The sequence below is a fragment of the Crocuta crocuta genome, unplaced genomic scaffold, assembly GCF_008692635.1.
Source record: "Crocuta crocuta isolate KB4526 unplaced genomic scaffold, BGI_CrCroc_1.0 scaffold17, whole genome shotgun sequence".
Taxonomy (NCBI): Eukaryota; Metazoa; Chordata; class Mammalia; order Carnivora; family Hyaenidae; genus Crocuta; species Crocuta crocuta.
In genome coordinates this window covers 900046-920271 of record NW_027532041.1, presented here as the reverse complement: position 1 = coordinate 920271, position 20226 = coordinate 900046, and the positions used below count along the sequence as shown (strand labels likewise).

The 20226-nt window shown below is 39.8% G+C and overlaps 1 long non-coding RNA gene across 1 annotated transcript in view; it reads left to right on the top strand.

Annotated features, from left to right (window-relative positions):
• Positions 1-20226, top strand: part of LOC144241724 (uncharacterized) — a 168378-nt gene that overhangs the window by 17386 nt on the left and 130766 nt on the right. The window contains exon 6 of the long non-coding RNA XR_013338171.1: positions 18107-18203. This is a non-coding gene — a long non-coding RNA (uncharacterized LOC144241724). The remainder of the gene's footprint in view (positions 1-18106; positions 18204-20226) is intronic.

Genomic DNA, 20226 nt, shown 5'->3' with positions numbered 1-20226 from the left:
GCCACGTAGGTTCACATCCCATTGTAGACATTCAGACACATGGCCTCAGCTAACTGCAGGATGTGGTCCAGCTATGTGCCCAGAAGAAAAGCAGAGCCCTGGCATTTGTAAGCACCAGCAATCTCTACATCAGATGTCCTCATCCTGTCTATTTATTGATGCTCTGAGAACCACATGACTTTGTTGAACACAAATCCTAATTCCAAGTTTCTTTTATTTTTTTGAAGTTTTTTGTTTGTTTATTGGGGGGTAAGGGGGGGGGCAGAGAGAGAGGGAGAGAGAATCCCAGGCAGGCTCTGTGCTGTCAGTGGCTCAATCTTAGGGGCTCAATCTCACAAACTGTGAGATCATGACCTGAGCCAAAATCAAGAGTCAGACACTAAACCAAACTACCCAGGTGCTCTACCAACCCAATTTATTTTCTAAGTGAGCTCAGTGGTTGTTATTATAGTAAATACTCATGGAAAGAATTTGAATTGGAGTCAAGCATGAATATTTTTTAACATAACTGAATGAAAATAAAACATTATACAGAGATATAAAAAGGCTTAATACATTATCAAATTTCAGAATGTTAGAGCAGAGCAAAAGGGTCTTAAAAACTATCCAGTTCAGTCTTCTAATTTTGAAGTTAAGTAAATTGAGACCAATAGAGGCTATACAAAGTGTCCAAATCTATGTAGACAATCAGTAAGAGATCGAGGGTCAAAACCTAATTGGTGCGGCCTCATGCTTTAAATTACCAAGAATTAAACAAGAATTTAACACATCAAGATAAAAAGTCTCTGTGTGATACTTTCGTAAGACACAGAATAGTTAAACAGCTTTGAATTTAGTAAGTCTTTAGATTACATAGTCAGATAAAGGAGTCTTTTATTTTTGATAGGCATTTTGCTATTTCACTGATGAGATGGTAAGGGTCTACCAGAGAAGTACCTGCTGCCCACAGTCTAATGAATTGAATTCTTATAGCATTCAGGGTGGGTCTTCTTTAGGGAATTGTTGACCAATTATTTGGTTTTCATAATTATAAATTTAGATCAAGTCAGAAATCTGATCATGTACAGCCCTGTGCTCTTAGGATAGTTGCATTGTTTAGTTCTACACATAGACTTGCTTTACAGTAAATGTTCTTTTTTTTAATGTTTTTGTTTTTGTTTGGAGAGAGAGAGAGGGAGAGAGAGAGTGAGCGAGCGAGCAGAGGAGCAGCATAGAGAGAGGGAGACAGAGAGTCCCAAGCAGGCTGTGCACTGTCGGTGCAGAGCCTGATGCAAGGCTCAAATTCATGAACATGAGATCATGACTTGAGTTGCAAACAAGAGTCCGACGTTTCCCTAACTGTATCATCCAGATGCCCCTCAGTAAATGTTCTTTTCCTGAATCTGATCTAAATGTTGCCATTTCCCCCTTCTTCATCTTTTGTACACACTGCAATACCTCACTTACTTGAGTTTGACACTGCGGATTCCACATGAATATATTTTCCAGACAAATGAAAGTTTACCCACGCTACCAAAACACAATAACATTACAAGGAGATCTTTCTAGACGGTATCATGTACTTATCTCTCACCTTTAAGAAAGCTTTGATGTCTTCCTTTTAACATAGCACTAAGAGCAGGAGTCTGAAGCCACACTGCTTAGGTTTAAGACCTGCCTCTGACTCTTACCAGCTGTGTGACCTCTGGCATGTTACTTAATTTCTCCATGTCTGAGTTTCCTCATTTGTAAAATGAGAATAATATTAAGACATTCATCTTAAAGTGGTTGTGAAGATTAAGAGTTGATATATGTAAGACACTTAAACCAGTGTCTGCGATATAATCTGTACTAAGTAAATATTAGCTCAAAGCATCGCAGCCTATACTGTGTAGGAGGGAGAGGGAGAGCAGAATTAATTACTGGAAAAGACAAATACATTTTCTAACGTATGACAAGTTATAGGAAGGGAGTACTAAGTGCTATTAGAGTGTTAACAGGGAAACCAGATTTAGCCTGGCATTGTATTATAGAATTCTTTACATTTTAGTTTTTCCTGCTGATGTGTGAATTTTTTTGAAAGCGAGAAGCATGTCTTAATCTTCCTTATGTAACTGTCAGTGAGCACAGAATCTGGTGCATAGCAGCGGCTTGAGACTACTTTGGAAAGAGAGATTAAAGGAAAGAAAGAAAAAAAATTGTGATTCTACAGGTATCACGATGAGAATATAAAGATGTTGGAGGCAAGTATTCCACAGAGGGTAGACAATTATGCTCCCTGATGACCCCCACCCGCAGAGGGGCAGTGCCTCCTGTGTGAGGGTCACCATCCTGGTGATTCCGGGCGTCTGCAGCTTAATGAGGATGTATCCATTTATGCATTAAGGCTTATTCACTTTGTTCAAAGCAATCCCTCAGGTCTTCCCGGAGGACTGGTTTGCTTGTTTTATATAGGATTCTTAGAATACTGCTGACATGTTTGATAATCAGGAAGTCTTGGTTGGCGGCGGTGCTTGTCTTAGGGAAAGGCAGTGAGCTATGTTTGAAGGCAGGCTTTCCTCCTCTCTTGAGAGTTGAACAGTTTGAAAACAGGCTGTATTCAGTCTTGCCTGGAATCAAGGGTGAAGAAGAAATATGGGGATTCGGTATCAAAGGGGCCCTGCCATTCTCCGGGCCTGAAGATGAATTGATACCACAGATCACTTGCTATGAGCGAGGCATCAAGGAGAAAAGGGAGGAGCAGGTGGCAAGGTGCCTTGCCCCAGGTCGCACAGTGGCTGAGCCTGAAGACCTCAGACCTGTATGCTCCTAATCTGTCACCCTGCACCATAACAAATGGGATTTTGAACAAATGAAACAACTTTTTAAAATCTATAAATAAGGAGAGGGAAGGGAGAGACTAAATTGTTTGAACCTTCAATTTTAAACTGTGTTAACCTAGATGGAAGCCAATTTCATTTTTTAAGTATATTATTTTTAAGTAATCTCTACATCCAAGCTCAAGCTTATAACCTTGAGATCAAGAGTCACCTGCTCCACTGACTGAGCCAGCCAGGTGTCCTGACACCCTATTTTAAAAAATGCAATCAAAATAGCAGATAATGACAGTAATACCAACAAACACTTATATGTTTTTTATTATTTGCTGTGCATCATTCTATGTTTTATATGTATAGCTCATCAAATTTCTGTAACAACCCCATGCATGACCTAGCTTTTATTATTATCCCTATTTTACAGATGAGAAAACTGAGGTGTAAGAGGGTAAGCAACTTACCCTCGGTCATTCATTTGGTAGGCTGAAGAGTTAGGATAAAGATTTCATTAGAGGAAGCAGGGTCATTATTAAATGCCTACTATGTGTTAGGTGCTTTCCATCTTGGTCAGGGTGCACTTCTCTGCTCCTTTAAACTGGTCACATTCTCACCCATGGTATGGACACAGCTTTCAGTGTTATTACACATCAAGCTATGCTGAGGAGACAGTCAAGATCAGCAAGAGATTCTTGTTTCATTTTAGGAGCGCCACTTAGAAGGTTCCTGGAATACGGCTTGTCTCATGCTCAGCCACGAGGGACAGACCAAACCTATGGCTGGGACCCAAGACAGAGGCTAGAAAGGAAAAAGGAAGTAAAGACAAAATAGAGATCGCAAATTCTTTGTGGACTGAAAGACAACCTGTTAGGAAGAGTAGCAAAAACCGTTTGCAGCATCCTCTGAATTCCAAGTGTGTTTGCAATCCAGCTGCAAGAAAACCAGACTCTTTCTGGTAATGGTCAATATCTGCATTCCTTCCCAGATGCTGCATAGCATAAAGATAAAACCTATCTCGTCCAACGTCAAAGTTGCCCTCTAAGCTAAATAGTTTATTTCCCTTTAAAGAATTAAGCACGCTGAGATCCAGATAGCTTACCCAACATCAGACAGCTAAGGCCAAGAGGGCCTGAGATCCACATTTGCAGTTTTAAAACTGATACATTTTCCCATACTTTGGATGTTGGTTAAATATCCAGCCCAACCCATAAATGCTTCCCCTTTGCTCATAAGTTAGCTGGGTTAGGGTACTTGTTGTTTAAGTTGAAGTCCTGGGTCCCTCTTCTGCCCCCCAGCCTTCCAACCCCAGCAGCTCAGGATCTTGATGCTGCCCAGAGTCAGTAAAACCAGGACCAGGTTGGGAAGTCCGAGGAGAGTAAATGACTGGGTTGTGCCATGGGGTGTCAGTGGAGGAACACAGAGGTGTCAGTGGGCTCCTAGGGACCCTTCCCATCACTCTAGTGCTCAGTAACAGACTATCAATAATATCTCGAAAGAGAGAGCATCTAACAGCCCACCAACCCAGATGGCCAGCACCGGGTACATTAGCACATTTTGCTCTTCTAGTAATAAAAGAACCACAACTGTGTCCTTGAGTCTGTTAAACAATGTTAACTAGAGGGAGGGGTCAGGAGAGAGGTACGTGTAGTGGTTTATGGGCAGGAGATGAGAGAAACCACACAGCTCATTTGCCTGGTGCTAATGGATCTGAAGTGAGGAGCCTGAGAAGAACTGAGAACAAGGGAAGTCCATTAGTGTCATGTTTGTATTTCTCCTCCTCTGAAGCTGGATTCCAGGCACATGGGGAGAAAAGACCAATTTCCACTCTCAATAGTTTTACCCATTAGTGTCAAATTATCCCAAGAGGGAGGAGGAAAAGAAAAAAATGCCAACTGTGTAAACAGAAAGTTTGGAACCTTACTAGGAAGCTTCTCTTCTCTGCCCAGGCCATAGTCTGATGTCTTGGGGAAATGATTCGCTGGTAATTGAGGTGGGGGCTTGTTCCTTCCACCCTCTCCACCTATAAGATTCTCAGCAAGAGATCGCCTTACCTATAACAGGGCATGAATCAAGTTCCACTGCCTAAGTTAAGCCAACATTAATTTCACCAAAATGAAATGGTTTTGATCTATGGAAACCAAACATAAAGAAATAAAATAGAAATATCTAGTATTTTTAAGCACTTACTTTGGGCTGGGTATTGTTTCAAGTGCTTTATAAATTCTAACCTGTTTAACTTTTATAGTAATGCCAAGAGGTAGAAACTGTTCTTATCTTCAGTTTCAGCTACGAACGCTGAGGCCCAGCAGAGTGTTTCATCATCTATTACCTCTTAACAAACTACTCCAACACTTAGTGGCCTAGAACAACAATTTATTACTATTACCTCATGCTTCTTTAGGTCATGAATTTGGACATAGCATAGTAGAGTCAGCTTTGTTACAGTGGGGATGACTTGAGTGTCTGGGTACTACTCAGGCTTTTCTTTCTCTGCATGGTCTCTCCACACGGCCAACTTGAGTTTCCTCATAGCATGGTGGACTCAGGGTAGGTGAGCTGCTTGCATGGTGCCCCAGGACATGAAGAGCAAGGATTTTCAGAGGCCTGAACTGAAGCTGCAAGTCTTCTTATGATAATAGCCTCAGATCCCCTAGAAGATAACTTTAGCACAGGCAAGTCATTAAGACCAGCCAAGATTCAAGGAGAAAGGAATAGGAGGGACATCAAGGAATTTAGCATCATTTAAAATTTACCAAAGGAAGTAATTAATCAAGTCATATAGCCACTGAGTTGGAAGATAGCATTTTAATTCAGACACCCACTATACCAAGTTTAGTAATCTGGAAATTGAAGTTATGTATCATTAAGACAAATCCAGTGGATGATGGATATTCTGGCATTCATTTGTAATTTGTAATTCAATTGTAATTCAAGTGTAATTCATTTGGAATACAGATTACATCTTCTTGTAAAGATGTGATGTTCCTTTCTTTTCCTCTTCCTTAGACCATTGTTAAACACCAACTTTGTGCCAGGCGCTGTCCTAGGTGATAGGTATATAAAACAACAAACAAACTACTATCCTTGTTTTTAAGACTCTTGTGGACTGGCAAGAAGGGGACAAACATGTATTTAATTATTGTTCAATGGGATCAGCACTGCATGATAGGAACTAATGTGGAAACTGAAGGAGAAACATCTAATTCTAACTTAGAAGTCTGGGAAGGCTTACCAGAAGGAGATGAAGTTTTGTTATATATTAGAGAATTAAGAGTAGCTTTCCAGGTGTTACAAACTGAATGTGTGTGTGTCCTCCCCAAATCCACATATTGAAACCCTAACTCCTAATATGGCTATATTTGGAGGTAGGTCTTCTACCAAAATACTTGAGATTAGATAACATCATAAAAGTAGAGTCCTGATCTAAAAGGATTAGTGTCCCTATAAGGAGAGACACCAGAGAACTAGCTCCCTTTTCCTCTAAGGAAAGACCATGTGAGGACATAAGGAAAAGTGGCCTTCTGCAAGCCAGGAAGAGAGTCCTCACCAGAAACTGAATTGGCCAGAACTTTGATCTTGGGCTTCTAGAAACTGTGAGAAAATAAATTTGTGTTAAGTTACTCAGTCTGTGCAATTTTGTCATGGCAGCCTGAGCTGATTAAGACACCAGCTAAAAAGGGAAGGAATAGTATTCCAAGGAGAAGCCACAGTGTATTTAAGTGAAAGGAAACTTAAAAGAGCATGGCATATTTAGAGAACCCGCAGTACTTCATCAGGCCTGAAGTATAGGGTGTTTTGGGGGAAGCAGTGGGAAATATACCAGAAAGATGCCCAAATCTGGATACTTTGAACTTCCTAAATTGCTAAATTAACTGGTCTTGGGGCTGCCTGACTTCTGGATTTCTCCTTATGTGAGATAAGCTTCGATATTCTTTGGACCATTGAGACATAAGTTTTCTGTTCTTTGTATTCCAAGGCACTGAATCATTTAGGATGAATCTTGACTGCATGTTACAAAAATCCCAGAATAATGACTTAAACAATATAGAATTGTCATTCTCTCTTGATAAAAACATACTGGTGTTAGCAGTCCAGGGTTGGCCTACACTCCATAGTGGCAAAGGCCTGGCCTCGCTCTGTCATATTGTTATGCCGTCCACAACAAATGACTTTGGGATCGTGTTATAAGAACCAGCTATTGTGTCTGTGTTCCAACCAGGAAGATAGAAGGATACTGTTCACATAAGGTCTTCCCTTTTTATAGAAACCACATTCAATACTTCTACTTGCCTGCCACTGGTCAGAACTTAATCACACAGGAGCATATATGTGGAATCTTGAAAGTCTGTCTTCACTTTGGGAGGTTATACCTCCAGATAAAATTTGCAGCCTAACTAATAAAAGAATAGATATACTGAGGAGCACTTACCAGGCTTTGCTACAGAGAAACTTCCTCTAACTCATCTAGATGATGATACAGTTGTATGAAGGGTGGTGAGGGGAAAAGAGAAATGAATTCCCAGAAGGGATTTTGTGCATTACTGTTAGGGCAATTCTGGTGCAATAGAACTTTTGCCATGGTACTAGTTTCCTGGAGTTTTTTAGGATTTTTACGCAGCTATCTTTGTAGATAGGGAAGAAACATAAAATAGAATTTTTTTTTATCAGTGGGATGTGTATTCTTGTTATTTCCTAGTATTTCACAGTTTGTAAAGTGCTTCTGTATCATATAGCTCACTTGGACAGAAAAAAAATAAAATCCACATTAAAGAATCAGTCTGGTTCAAGGGGGATTCTGGCTTTGACTAATACAGCTACTGGAATCGAGATTGTAAAACTCAGAAAGAAGACACTAAGTTCAGATATTTAGAATAGATGCTAGAGAGCTTCCAACCCAGGACTGAATTTATACTGGAGCCTGAAAACCTATACATTATACAAAAGGAATATGATAAGATACTTTATAAGCAATGAAAATGTATACTTGTCAATGAAATTCTGACTGTCACTTTCTATTCTCCTCCCTGAGGAACTGATAAATATCCTCAGATAGTATATTGCTGTGCTTGGGATGCCATAAAAAGTACCATAAACTAGGTGACTTAAGCAACAGAAATTGAGGGGAGAAGTCCAAAATCAAGAAGTTGGAAGGGTTTGTTCCTTCTGAGGGATTTAAGGGAGAATCTGTTCCAAGTCTCTCTAGATTTTGGTAGTCTGCTGGCCATTTTTGACTGGTAGATGGCACTCCCTCTATGTTTTCATATCGTCTTCCTTCTATGTGTGCCTGTCGCAGTGTCCAACTTTCCTCTTTTATAAGAATACCTGTTGTATTGATCATATATGCACACCCTAATGACCTTATGTTAACTTGATTACTTCTGTGAAGACCTTATTATTTTTTAAAGTTTCTTTTGAGCGAGCAAGCGATAGAGAGAGAGAGAGAAAGAGCAAGCGAGCGAGCAAGCAGGGGAAAGGCAGAGAGAGAGGGAGAGAGAACATCTCAAGCAGGCTTCACACTGTCAGTGCAGAGCCCAGTCTGGGGCTGGAACTCTTGAACTATGAGATCATGACCTGAGCCGAAATTCAGAGTTGGACACTTAAGCGACTGAGCCACTAGGCACCCCAGACCTTATTTTTAAATAAGGTCACATTCTAAGGTACTGAGGGACTGGGAGTTAGTACCAACATATCTTTTTGTGGGGAAGCACAATTCAGTTCATGGCAGATGGGTATTGTTGAGGAGGTTAGCTTTGATTTTGATTTGATAGTTTAGTTTTATCTTCTTCCAGCTTCCTCTGATTTTCCTCTGGTGTCCCACATTCTTTGTTCCCAAGTTACTCTGTGCATTTTTGTTAGGGCACTTAGTAGGAATTACTTATGGTATTACTCAGGATTCACACTGAGTATCAAATTTTGTCATCAACGTTGCTGAGGAAATTAGATCCCCCCAAACCTGCTGCAAAATACTGGCTGCCTGCCTTTGTGCTGTGGGAATGGTTGCGAGGTGTTTCATCTCTGTTCCCCTCATTTCATCTCTACACTCTGGGTATTGAGTTTATATATCCCCCCACATACATGTTAACTTTCTTTTTTTCTCTATTTGCTGCAATGAAGAGAAGCTTTTAGCGAGAAAAATTATTTTCTGACTGGAATCTAACCTATTTTTCCCTAGGCCACGGTACCTTCTGTGGGACACCATTAAATATACCCTCAGAGTGCTCAGGGGGCAATTCCTATTTATTGCTTCTTTCTCAACACAGTATAGTCTTATGTTCCTAACTTATTTTGGAATAGTCAGTGCTGTTTCCTGCCATGTACAGTATCCCTTGGCCCATCTGCAGCCCCTTAATCAGAAGAGTAGTGCTTGACTGTTCTTTGAGCAAGAGTGGCTATGGATTGGGCCAGCGTGGGCTTGTTTAGAGATAATCGGGTGGGGAGGGGCTCTGTTTCATGGAACCCATAATGATTTGCTAACTTATCCAGATTGGTTTGCTTCAGGATTATGTCTAGATTATATTGTGAGCACTAACCAGATAGGTGGAGAGAAATAGATGCAATGAGAAAGAATTTGAAAGAATTGTCCAGTCCTCAGAGGAGGCTTAAGTCCTGTCACCTTCTTGTTCCTACTCCAGACCATATAAATCCTGAAATATTCTATATATTTATATAGAATAATATAATATATAGAATAATCATATAATATATAAATATTCTCCCTTTTCAAATTTTTAAAAATGTTTCATTTATTTCTGAGAGAGAGAGAGAGAGAGAGAGAGAGAGTGTGAGCAGGGGAGGGTCAGAGAGAGAGGGAGATACAGAATCTGAAACAGGCTCCAGGCTCTGAGCTAGTTGTCAGCACAGAGCCCGATGCGGGGCTCAAACCCACGAACTGTGAGATCATGACCCGAGCTGAAGTCGGTCGTTTAACCGACTGAGCCACCCAGGCACCCCAAATGTTCTCCCTTTTTAAAAGATGGTCCTTGCAACCTACCTACCTACTTTCCTTCCCTCCTTCCTTCCCCCCTTCCTTCCTAACCTAACTTAGTTCCTCTCAATAATCTCTTGAAACCCTGAGACGTTAAGAGATTTGCCCAATGCTGCACAGCTATTAAATGGTAGAGCTGGGACTTAAACCTAATTGTTTTGATAACAAATATCATACATAAAGTACTACATAACTGTTAATGAAAATGTGCTTAGAAGCAATGCACGAGGATGACATTACATACTAGAGGGCTACAGTAGTGCTGGACACAAAATAACAACAGCAGTTTCCAAAGGCTTTCCTTCCTTTTATCTCACTGATTTTATTGCTATCTTCAAAGCAATTCTGGAGTAGAGGCATGGAGGGCAACTTTATCTTCAGTTTTAAATGCGGAAATTGAGTTTCTAGAAGTTAATTACTTGAGTAAGGCCACAGAATCAGGAAATAGTAGTGGCAGAAATTAGGACTGTCTTTTTAATTTAATTTTTTTAAGGAGGTTCCATGCCCTATATGAGGGCTTGAACTCACAACCTGGAGATTAAGAGCCACATCCGGTATTGATTGGGTCAGCCAGGCATCCTGGCAGTACCATTTTAAATAACCAGCCCAGTGAGTGGCACATTCAATAAGTGTTTTTAAGACAAAAGAACATAGGGGCACCTGGGTGCCTCAGTCGGTTAAGCATTTGTCTCTTGATCTCGGCTCAGGTCATGATTTCACCGTTCATGAGATTGAGCCCCACATTGGGCCCTGCACTGACAGTGTGGAGCCCACTTGGGATTCTCTCTGTCTCCCTCTCTCTCTACCCCTCCCCCACTCACACTGTCTCTTTCTTTCTCTCTCAAAATAAATATGAAAGAGAGGAAGGAAGGCAGGAAGGCAGGAAGGCAGGAAGGCAGGAAGGCAGGAAGAAAGAAAGAAAGAAAGAAAGAAAAGAAAGGAAGAAAGGAAGAAAGGAAGAAAGGAAGAAAGGAAGAAAGGAAGAAAGGAAGAAAGGAAGAAAGAAAGAAAGAAAGAGAAGGAAAGAAAGAAAGAACATAAGGAAAGGAAGCAAGAGAAGAGGAAGGAGAGTCTCTTCATAACTTCAAGCTATGGTCAACATGCAACAAGCAGACCCAGCTCTTGTCACCATTCCTTCAGCCTAGGCACCGCCCAAGCCATGCTTAGCAGTCCTCAAGCTTCTTTCTTGTGAGCTCTGTTGGGGATACCTAAGGCCTCAATAATTTTGTACTCAGTGAGTCATCCTCTCCTCCATCTGTTTATGTAGCAAGTCTAACCACAGCCATTGTTGCTGATTACATGCTGGAAATGACCTAACAATGTTGTATTTAATGATCTCCAATCATTTCCATCTGGTCCGTGGGTGGCTGCATAGTCATTATTCATCAATGAAACTTTGCAAACACAAACACATATGTATGTATATAATAAAACCTCAATAATTTGCACTAATTGGAGGGAAGGCCTATCTGAATTAACAAAAAGTAAGAAATGCTGTTTTATTACTTTCAAGCTCATGATGTAATTAACCACCTAATGAGACTGAGGCATGGTAGAAAGAGCACTGTAATGGGAGTTTTGTGAACTTGATGCTGTTAAGGAGAGAGATGAGATGAACAGAGCAGATACTTAGGCTAGGTCACACAAGTGCGACACTGGAGCATGGTGGCCACCTTTTATGGTCTGTCCTTTAGATGTGTAGGTTCAGAAATGTGAAATTGTTGGTATTGGTAGCAATGGTCCACTTAGAGAGGCTAGAAGACACATCCCACACAGTAAATAAATGAATCATGATAAATAAATCATATAGGACCTCAACATAAAATTTAATGCTAATTGTTAGTTTTGTTTGAAAGCCTTCTTTCAGTTGGACCAAATATGTATGCTGGCTGATTGGTACATTGTCTCTTACGTGGGAATGTCCTCATGATAATCCACTGCTGACTCATTAGGTTGCATTCTGTTATAAGTAACAGGAATTGCATTTCCAAATACGTGACATGAATGGTGGTGGTGGTGGGGAGAGCATTAATGGTTACTATGTTTGGAAATCCAAAGCAGAATGTGATGGGGAGTTCTTCTGACTTAGATACTCAGCCATTTTATCAAGTTCTGGTTTTAGTTGCTTGTTTGTTGTATGTATATGTGCATGCTCATGTGCCTTATCTCTGCCTACTACAATGTCTATTCATTCTAAGGCTGGTTTCTTCTATGGTAGCCAAGTGAATGCATTGGCTTTACATCTGCATACCACATGGTCCTGAATAGAGTGGGCCTGAGGAGAGTGAGGCAGAAAGATAAGGGAGAGAAGGGGAGAGGAAGCCAAAGGAGAGGAGAGAGGAGGGGGGAGGAGGGGAGAACCTGAGATTGAGAAGGTAGGGATATTGTCCTAACATTTATTACTCTCAGGTGTTTAGAAAGCACAGAATCAGAAAAGAAAGCATTCCCTGGATGAAAGTAACAGCCAATATCATCTAGCTCATGGCATCGCCTCTTTTGGACAAAATTGGAGGCAACATGGCCAACTTATGTTCTTTCATGGTCCTTTTTTAGTTCCCATACAGATCCCCTTATACTGTCATCTTTCTTTAGGAAGATTAAAATAGAATTCATTAGGCCACAGATTTTTTTCCCCACCATCAATTGTATTCTGGTTATACCTTTCTGAGACTTCATCACAATTATGTTGCCTAGACTTTGAAAATATCCATGTTTATTAGGCTTTTAGGATGCTTGACTTTTCTAATTTTGCATAGATTCCAACAGGGCTCTTGAGGTGGGGGGGAAATTAAGTTTATTTAGTAAGCTTTTTCTGTGTGGCAGCCACTGAAATAAATGTAAACTTAAAGCAACATACATACATTATTTCATGTAATCCGCAGAAAGTATTAGTCCCATTTAGAAAGGTTAAGGCTCTGACCCCATAACCAGCAGCTCTGAAAGATACAGCTAGTTCTTTCTCCATGTCCTCTAGTTCTCTGAGAAGTAGAGGTTTTAGTTCTAGTTCTGCCATTATCTATGTTTGTGGCCTTGGTGTCTTCACCTGTGACATGGCAGGACAGGACTAAATGATCTTCCAGATTGGTGTCTAATTTTAAGATGTAGTGCATTACATGTGAAACTATGGTCTTACTTAGTCTTTACCTAAATAGATAAACTTAGGAGTGGTTAGGAATGTGAATATAAGTATGGCAAGGAACTTGAAAACTCTTTATTCCTTTCCACTGGTTAGATATTGGTCTCAAAAGTATCCTAAAAGGCCACATGATGAACTCCATCCCCACTGTGGTGGAATGTGGGTGTCAGAATCATAGGTTGACTTACTTTGGGGATATGTAAGATCTTCTCCCATTAAGAATAGTGTCTTCTTGGGGTGCCTGGCTGGCTCAGTTGTTAGCGCATGCAGCTCTTGCTCTCTGTTATAAGTTCAAGCCCCATGTTGGGTGAAGAGATTACTTAAAGATAAAGTCTTAAAAAAATAGTGTCTTCTCTTTCTTTAATGCCTCTTATGTCTTTCATGGATCAAAGAAGATCTCTATAGCATCTGAGTAGTCACTGAGCTAAAGCACAATTAATGAACTTTAATTATACGCACATTTGTGCAAAAACCAAACAAGGTGTGAGTATTCTCAACAAGAAAGAAACTAAGCAAATTCACCTAGGTATGGTTAGATTTACACTTGGGTAGCAATGGATGTTATTCTATTTCTTTCCTAGTACCCTCTACTTTGATTGTCAGAGATCATGCAGGTCAGTGTCTACTGAGCCTTGATCCCCATGGTGCAGTGTAAGCAGAAGATAGTTCTAATATATTTAGGGAAATTTTTAAAATGCTACTTGCATGTGTGAACCAATTGGTTTAATTAGGAAAATAGTGCTTGGTTTGCCTTCTGTGATCAGTCTTCTTTGCTATGAAACTGTTACAGTAATGTAATGCATACCACAACTTGGAGCATGGCCAGGGGTGAAATCTCAGGTCTGCCACTTACTGGTTGGGTGACCTTTCATCTCAGATATTGCTGTTGCTTATTTTCTATCTTTCAGGTCTTTTGCATATCCTTAATTTCTTATCATGCTTATGCTTTCCTCCACCATCTTGAACATATGGAGTATATTTATAGAAGCTGTCTTAACCTCCTTGTTTATTATTTGTATCATCTGTGGTATTTCTGTATCTGTTTTTATTGACTCATTTCCCCCCTCAGGTTTTGGGTCATATTTTCCCGCTTCTTTGAATGCATGTTAATTTTTTGTTGGGTGGAAGACATTGTGAATTTTATGTTGCTGGTTGCAGATTTGTTTTTCAGTCCTTTAAATGTTTTTTTAGGCTTTTTTGAATTTATTGGAAACAAATTGATCCTTTTGACTTGCTTTTAATTTTTCTTAGGCAGATCCTGAATGGCCTTTAGTGTAGAGTTGATACAACCCTACGACTAAGGTGATATCTTTTGAGGAGGCAAATATTAAAAGATCTTTTTACTCTGGCTGGAAGGAACATAAAATATTCCCAACCCTTGGTGAGCCCGGGGAAGTACTCCTCTTTGATCATTCTCTCCCTGGGTCAGCAGTTTCTTTACACGCATGTGCTGATGAGCACTCAGCTAAAGATACAAGGGGAATCCTCTGTATCTCTCTGGAGTCTCCTTCTGTGCAGCTCTCTCTTCTTCAGTTCCTTTACCTGCTTTGGCCTCTGGGAACTCCATCTATGCTCTGTGTCCTCAACCCCTTTCCTTTGTTATTACCTGGAAATTCTGCAGATAGTAAGTTGGGGCATCCTAGGGCTTACCTCTTGATTTACCTTCTCACTGGGATCATTGTCCTGCTCTGCCATTTACTGAATGTCTGAAAACCATTGTTCCATAGATTGTGTTCAGTTTTTTAGTTGTGTAAGGTGGGAAGGTAAATCTCATCTCATCATGACTGGAAGCAGAAGTCCGTGTTCTGCTTTATGAAACACAGCCCCACTGTTCACCAACTGAGGGGGCCTAAGCTAGTTATTGGATCTCCCAATTCCTCAATTCTCTTAGCTATAAAGTGAAAATTCTGGTGATATCACCATGTAGTGTGCTTGCGAGAGTTAAGTAAACTAATTTGTATGGTATTTTTAGTACATTGCTTGATGTATAGCAATTACAGTTGATCCTTGAACAAAATGGATTTGAACTGCGCAGGTCCATTTATAAATGGATATCTTTTTAACAAATATACATATAGTACTGTAAATGTATTTTCTCTTCCTTATAGTTTCCCTAATGGCATTTTCTTTTCTCTAGCTTACTTCATTGAAAAGGATACAGTATTAATATATGGAGCATAGAAAATATGTGTTGATTGACCATTAATGTTGTAGGTAAGGCTTCCAGTCAACAGTAGGCTATTACTAGTTAAGTTTTAGGGGGATCAAAAGTTATATATGGATTTTCAAACCCACAGAAGGTTGGCATCCCTAACTCCTACATTATTCAAGGGTCAACTATAGTCATAAAATTCTAGCAGTGATGATGATAATGATGCTCAGAAAACATCTATTTAAGCTGCACTCAAAACCACAAGTTTTTGTATGCCACAAATTCCATGTCTATAAAATGACCAGGATCTATTTTTATTTCTGAGTCTGATCTGGCATTTATAAGGTTCTCCTCTCGGCTCTTGAGAGTACCCCTCAGCAAACTCTGTCCTGTGAACCAAATCTAGGCCTCTGCCTGTTTTTGTAAATAAAGTTTACGTGGAACACAGCCACATCCATTTGTTTATATATTGTCTGTGGCTGCTTTTGCACTACAATGCCAGTACTGAGTAGTCATGACAGAGATCATGAGGCCCACAAAGCCTAAAATATTTGTTATTTGGCCTCTTACAGTTTGCCAACCCTTCTCTAGAGGTTGGGTCAGAAAAATCCAAAAGATGTTAGCAGACTCCTGCCTCTTTAAATCCATGTCTCTAGCTTGAAGAAAGAGGCTGCATATATCAGGTCATACAAGGGCCCTGTCTGGAACAGGCTGGAGTTCCTGAGAGTCGTCCTAAACCAAACCTTCTGAGGGCCTTAACTCGTCTTGACTACCTGGCCCTTCTCCATGGCCCATCCCTACTTCTTGATCCTTGCTGGCAATTCCTAGAGTGCTGGGAGAACTGAGATGTCACAGAACAACAACAACAAAAAAGTCACAATAAAATTTGAGAAATGATGTGAGCTTGCACCTTTTATTTTGGTTCATTAAGACTATTTTTTATTTTATGAAAGAAAGGACATTTAATCTCTAATGGTAGTTCCCATATGGAGTAAATTTGGCTTTATAAAAAACTCAGGAGATCTCTTTTTACTGCTGACTAGCTACCATTTGTCCACAGACAGATGTTTAGGAATTGCTGCTCTATGTGTTCCTTTTAGCTCCTGGTCTGTCTCCCTCTGTGACATATCACTTCAGCATCTGGCTCTGTGCTTCCTTCACTCCTTAGTTTTAGATCCTCCTGTAACACCCTCCTGTGGTCCTCTGTTCCATCAGTGATACTCATTAGGCTATGTCTGTTTTACTTACTACTTCATGAAGAGTAACTTGATCACTCGCATGCAGAACAGTTTCCTTCCATATGCCTTACATATTTATTGAATTGATTTCATTTTAATTTTGGGCTGACTTTCCTTTGGAAATGTTCTCCCTTTGTTAAAAAAAATTATTTATTGTGAGAGAGAGTGAGAGAGCAATCAGGGGGACAGAGAGAGAAGGAGACAGAGACAGAGAATCCCAAGCAGGCTCCACACTGTTGGCACAGAACCCAAAGTGGGGCTTGATCCCACAGACTGTGAGATTATGATCTGAGCCAAAACTAACAGTCACTTAACCCACTGAGCCACCCAGTTACCCCTGGAAACTTTCTCTTATTAAATACTATCTAGTAAGGTAGCTGTGGCCTTCCTGACTTAATTACACTCTCTCTTCTCCCGATTGAACTCAGGGACAAGAAGGTTTTTTTCAAACTGTCCCCTGACCCATCCCCATGGTGGAGGAGAATTGAAGGAATGAGAATGAATGGCATCTCCTGGGAAATCCAGGAGTGTAGATCAAAGATGCCCACCAAATATGGGAAATTTCTATGAAGTCTCATGGTTGAACTTGAAAAACTTGAAAATTTATATGACTGTTATATTCTACTCTGTAATATATCCATTTGTTTCATAGAAAAATAATTTTTTTAGTTCCTTAACAACATGAAAGGGTGCTCAATTTCACGAATCTTTAGGGAAATGCAAATAAGCACATTAGGTAAATGCAACAACAATAATGAGATACCACATCCCACCATTAGGATGGTTGTTATTAAAAAAGAAAAAAAAGAATGCAAAATGATGAAGCCACTGTTGAAAACAGTATCACCGTTCCTCAAAAAATTAAATGTAGAATTACCATATGACCTAGCAATTCCACTTCTGGGTATGTAATAAAAAGGACTGAAAGCAGGGACTTGAACAAATATTTGCAATAGCCAGAAAGTAGAAACATCCAAATATCTATTGATGAATAAATCAATAAACAAAATGTGATGTATCTCCAAAATGGGACAGTACTCAGCCTTTAAAAGGAGGGACATTCTGATACACGCTACAGCATGGTTGTACATTGATAACATCATGCTAGGTGAACTAAGAAGTTAGCCCGACCAAAAAAAAAAGACAAATATTGTATGATTCCACTCATATGAAGTGTCTAGAATAGTCAAATTCATAGAGACAAAGTAGAATGGTAGTTATTAGGGACAAGGTGAAGGGGGAGTGGAGGTTATGATTTAACCAGTATGGGTTTTGAGTTTGGAATGTTAAGAGGGGTCTAGAGATGGATGGTGGCAGGTGGGTGCACAACAGTGGGAATGTACATCATCCCACAGACTGTATACTTAAAAATGGTAAAAATGGTTGATTTTATGTTACATGTATTTTACCACAATAAAAAAAAAGTGACAACAGTAATAATGGTTCATTTTAGAAAGCTGAGAAGTGACAGAAGGGTACATATTGGAAGTCAATACTAATCATTTGACATACATGTTTTGATTTTATCCTTTCTATGCATGTGTATAAGTTTTTAATGACTATGGAACCATGCTGTCTTATATTTTTATAATCAGGGATGAGATTTAACATTATTGAGCCATTATATTGTGCCATTTTCGTGACTCTATTTAATTTCGTTCTCAGAAAACACTGTGAAATAAAAGGTTTTCTATCTCCGTTTTATAGATGTGGAAACTTAAAAGACTTTTTGGGATTCATATAAATGACAGGAACAGGATTTGAAGCAAATCTTTGTATTCACAAAGCCCATATTCTTTCTAGGATTTGGCACTACCTGCAGCCCTGGGAAACAGAGCAAGTTCAGAAACCTGGTTTATGCTTGTTTTACAAAGGAGAAAACAGGATTGGAGAAATTAAAGTGAGTTACCTACACATTTGGACATTACAAGTCCAAATCTCACATTTTCACAATGATCTCATAAGGCATGAGAAGTGGTTTCTGAGGGAGGCAGCATCAAATTCTTCAAAGGTTGCCCTGGTGTTGTCCTGGGTCACCTGTATCTCTCTACAGGGGCATCTGTCATGCAGTAGATGGGCTGGAGAGATGTCTCTTGACTCTTGGAGTCCTAGTTGCTCCTTTGGGCTTGCAACAAATCAGTGTCTTCTTTGCACAAAAACACTGGAGACTTTTGCTTTCCCTTCTCCTTTTATAGCCTGATAAGACTCCATTCCAAAGTCTTGGCTACTGCCAGGCTGGATTATTCTGTTTGTTTTGGTCCCGAATTCTGAAGGCAAGTCCTTCCTGGAGATAGAGGTGGAAATAGGGAGTGGCCAAACAACCATGTGGCAATCCTGCCGGCTAGTGGCGACACAAAGTATGGGCCTAAACCAAGGACATTGCAGCCTTGGGATTAACTATCCCGGTTGACTCAGAGTCAGAGAACACAGGTTTTATCACCTTGATTTACACATGATGGGAGGGAAGATGCCTAGAGAGAAGTGAGTTGGTCCAAGGAGTTGGTAGAGTTGGGAATAGAATCTGGTCTCTCTTAGATCCCAACTCATCTGAGACATTTATTAAGCATATTCAGCAACAGTGACAAACAGGCTACCATGTGTAAGATTATTTCTATTTTCCGCAGGACTTCTCCAAAGAAGATATTTTTTAATGCCTCTTTAATTGCTGATAAACATAGGCCAGAGAGATTACTCATTCAAGGCTATTTGATAGCGAAATTAGGGTCCATCAACAATGACTTAAGTCTGTGGAGGCCAAAGTATCAAGCCCTCACAATATATTAGCAGGTGCCAATTATTTTACTTCCAGTCCCAGTTTCTTACAAATTCTACATAGAAAGTAAAGTGGTGTTTTTTAAATAAATGCATACAGAAAAAAAAAAAAAAACTATTGCTTTTCCCTAACCAAAACAGTGTAAGTTAAAAAAAACAAACAAACAAAAAACCAAAAACCATCATGGAGAAAGCAGTACTGAGGACGGATCTTGCAGGACTGAAGGCTTTCAAAAGGCAAGTGATCTGATAATAAAAGACATCCAGGAAGAGTGAACCACATGAAAAAAAAGTATGAGAGCAATTTGGGAAATAGCAAATAATCCATTTTGGCTAGAATTAACATGTAGGCTATAATTTGGGGAACTATGAGATACATGAGCTAGTTTGGAACCTGAGTGCAAAGGGCTTGGAAGAGGAATTTGTTTTTTTTCTTTGAACAATTGGAAGTGAAGGAAAGTTTTAATGTATAGAAGCATGGCATGTGTGAAGCTACACTTTAGGAAGATGTTTTTGGATGGCTGCAAATGGGACAGATTATAAAGTGACACAATCCTAAAGGAGAAGCAATAGGAAAGGAAGGGATGGGTAGTATGTTCTATCAAGAAGGGTGTTGATAGATATGCATATCTAGAAAGAGAGAAGGCCAGGACATGGCTATTCTGGTTGTTACAGAATAATAAAAATAGCAAAGTTTTAAAAATATACCTTACTGGCAGTATCTATAAAATTGACAAAGTATAAACTGTCCATGTAAAATTATCATTTTCAAAAAGTTAGGTGTGGTGGATGTGCTGATGGAGATTTGGGGGAAAGTTAAGGGCTCCCACCCAAGCTACCCTTTAGCACTGCTACTGACCGTAATTGATCATCTACGAGTGAGGTCAGTCTTTTAACTGCTTATTATCGTCTCTCTTTAGGACTGTGGTCCAGTATAGTTTCCTGGGATTTGACCAACTCTGGTTCTTGCGATTTGGGGTTAAAGGAGGGTGAAAAGAGATTCTGGAGTTTTCTAGAGACACCAATTTATGAGAAAGAAATATATTGACCATACAGATCTTGGAAAGTAACTTGCAGTGATGTAGGGATCTATATACATAGAGGTCTATGTGCCAAAGCTGGGCACTTTGCAAAATCTCCTTCTTATAATC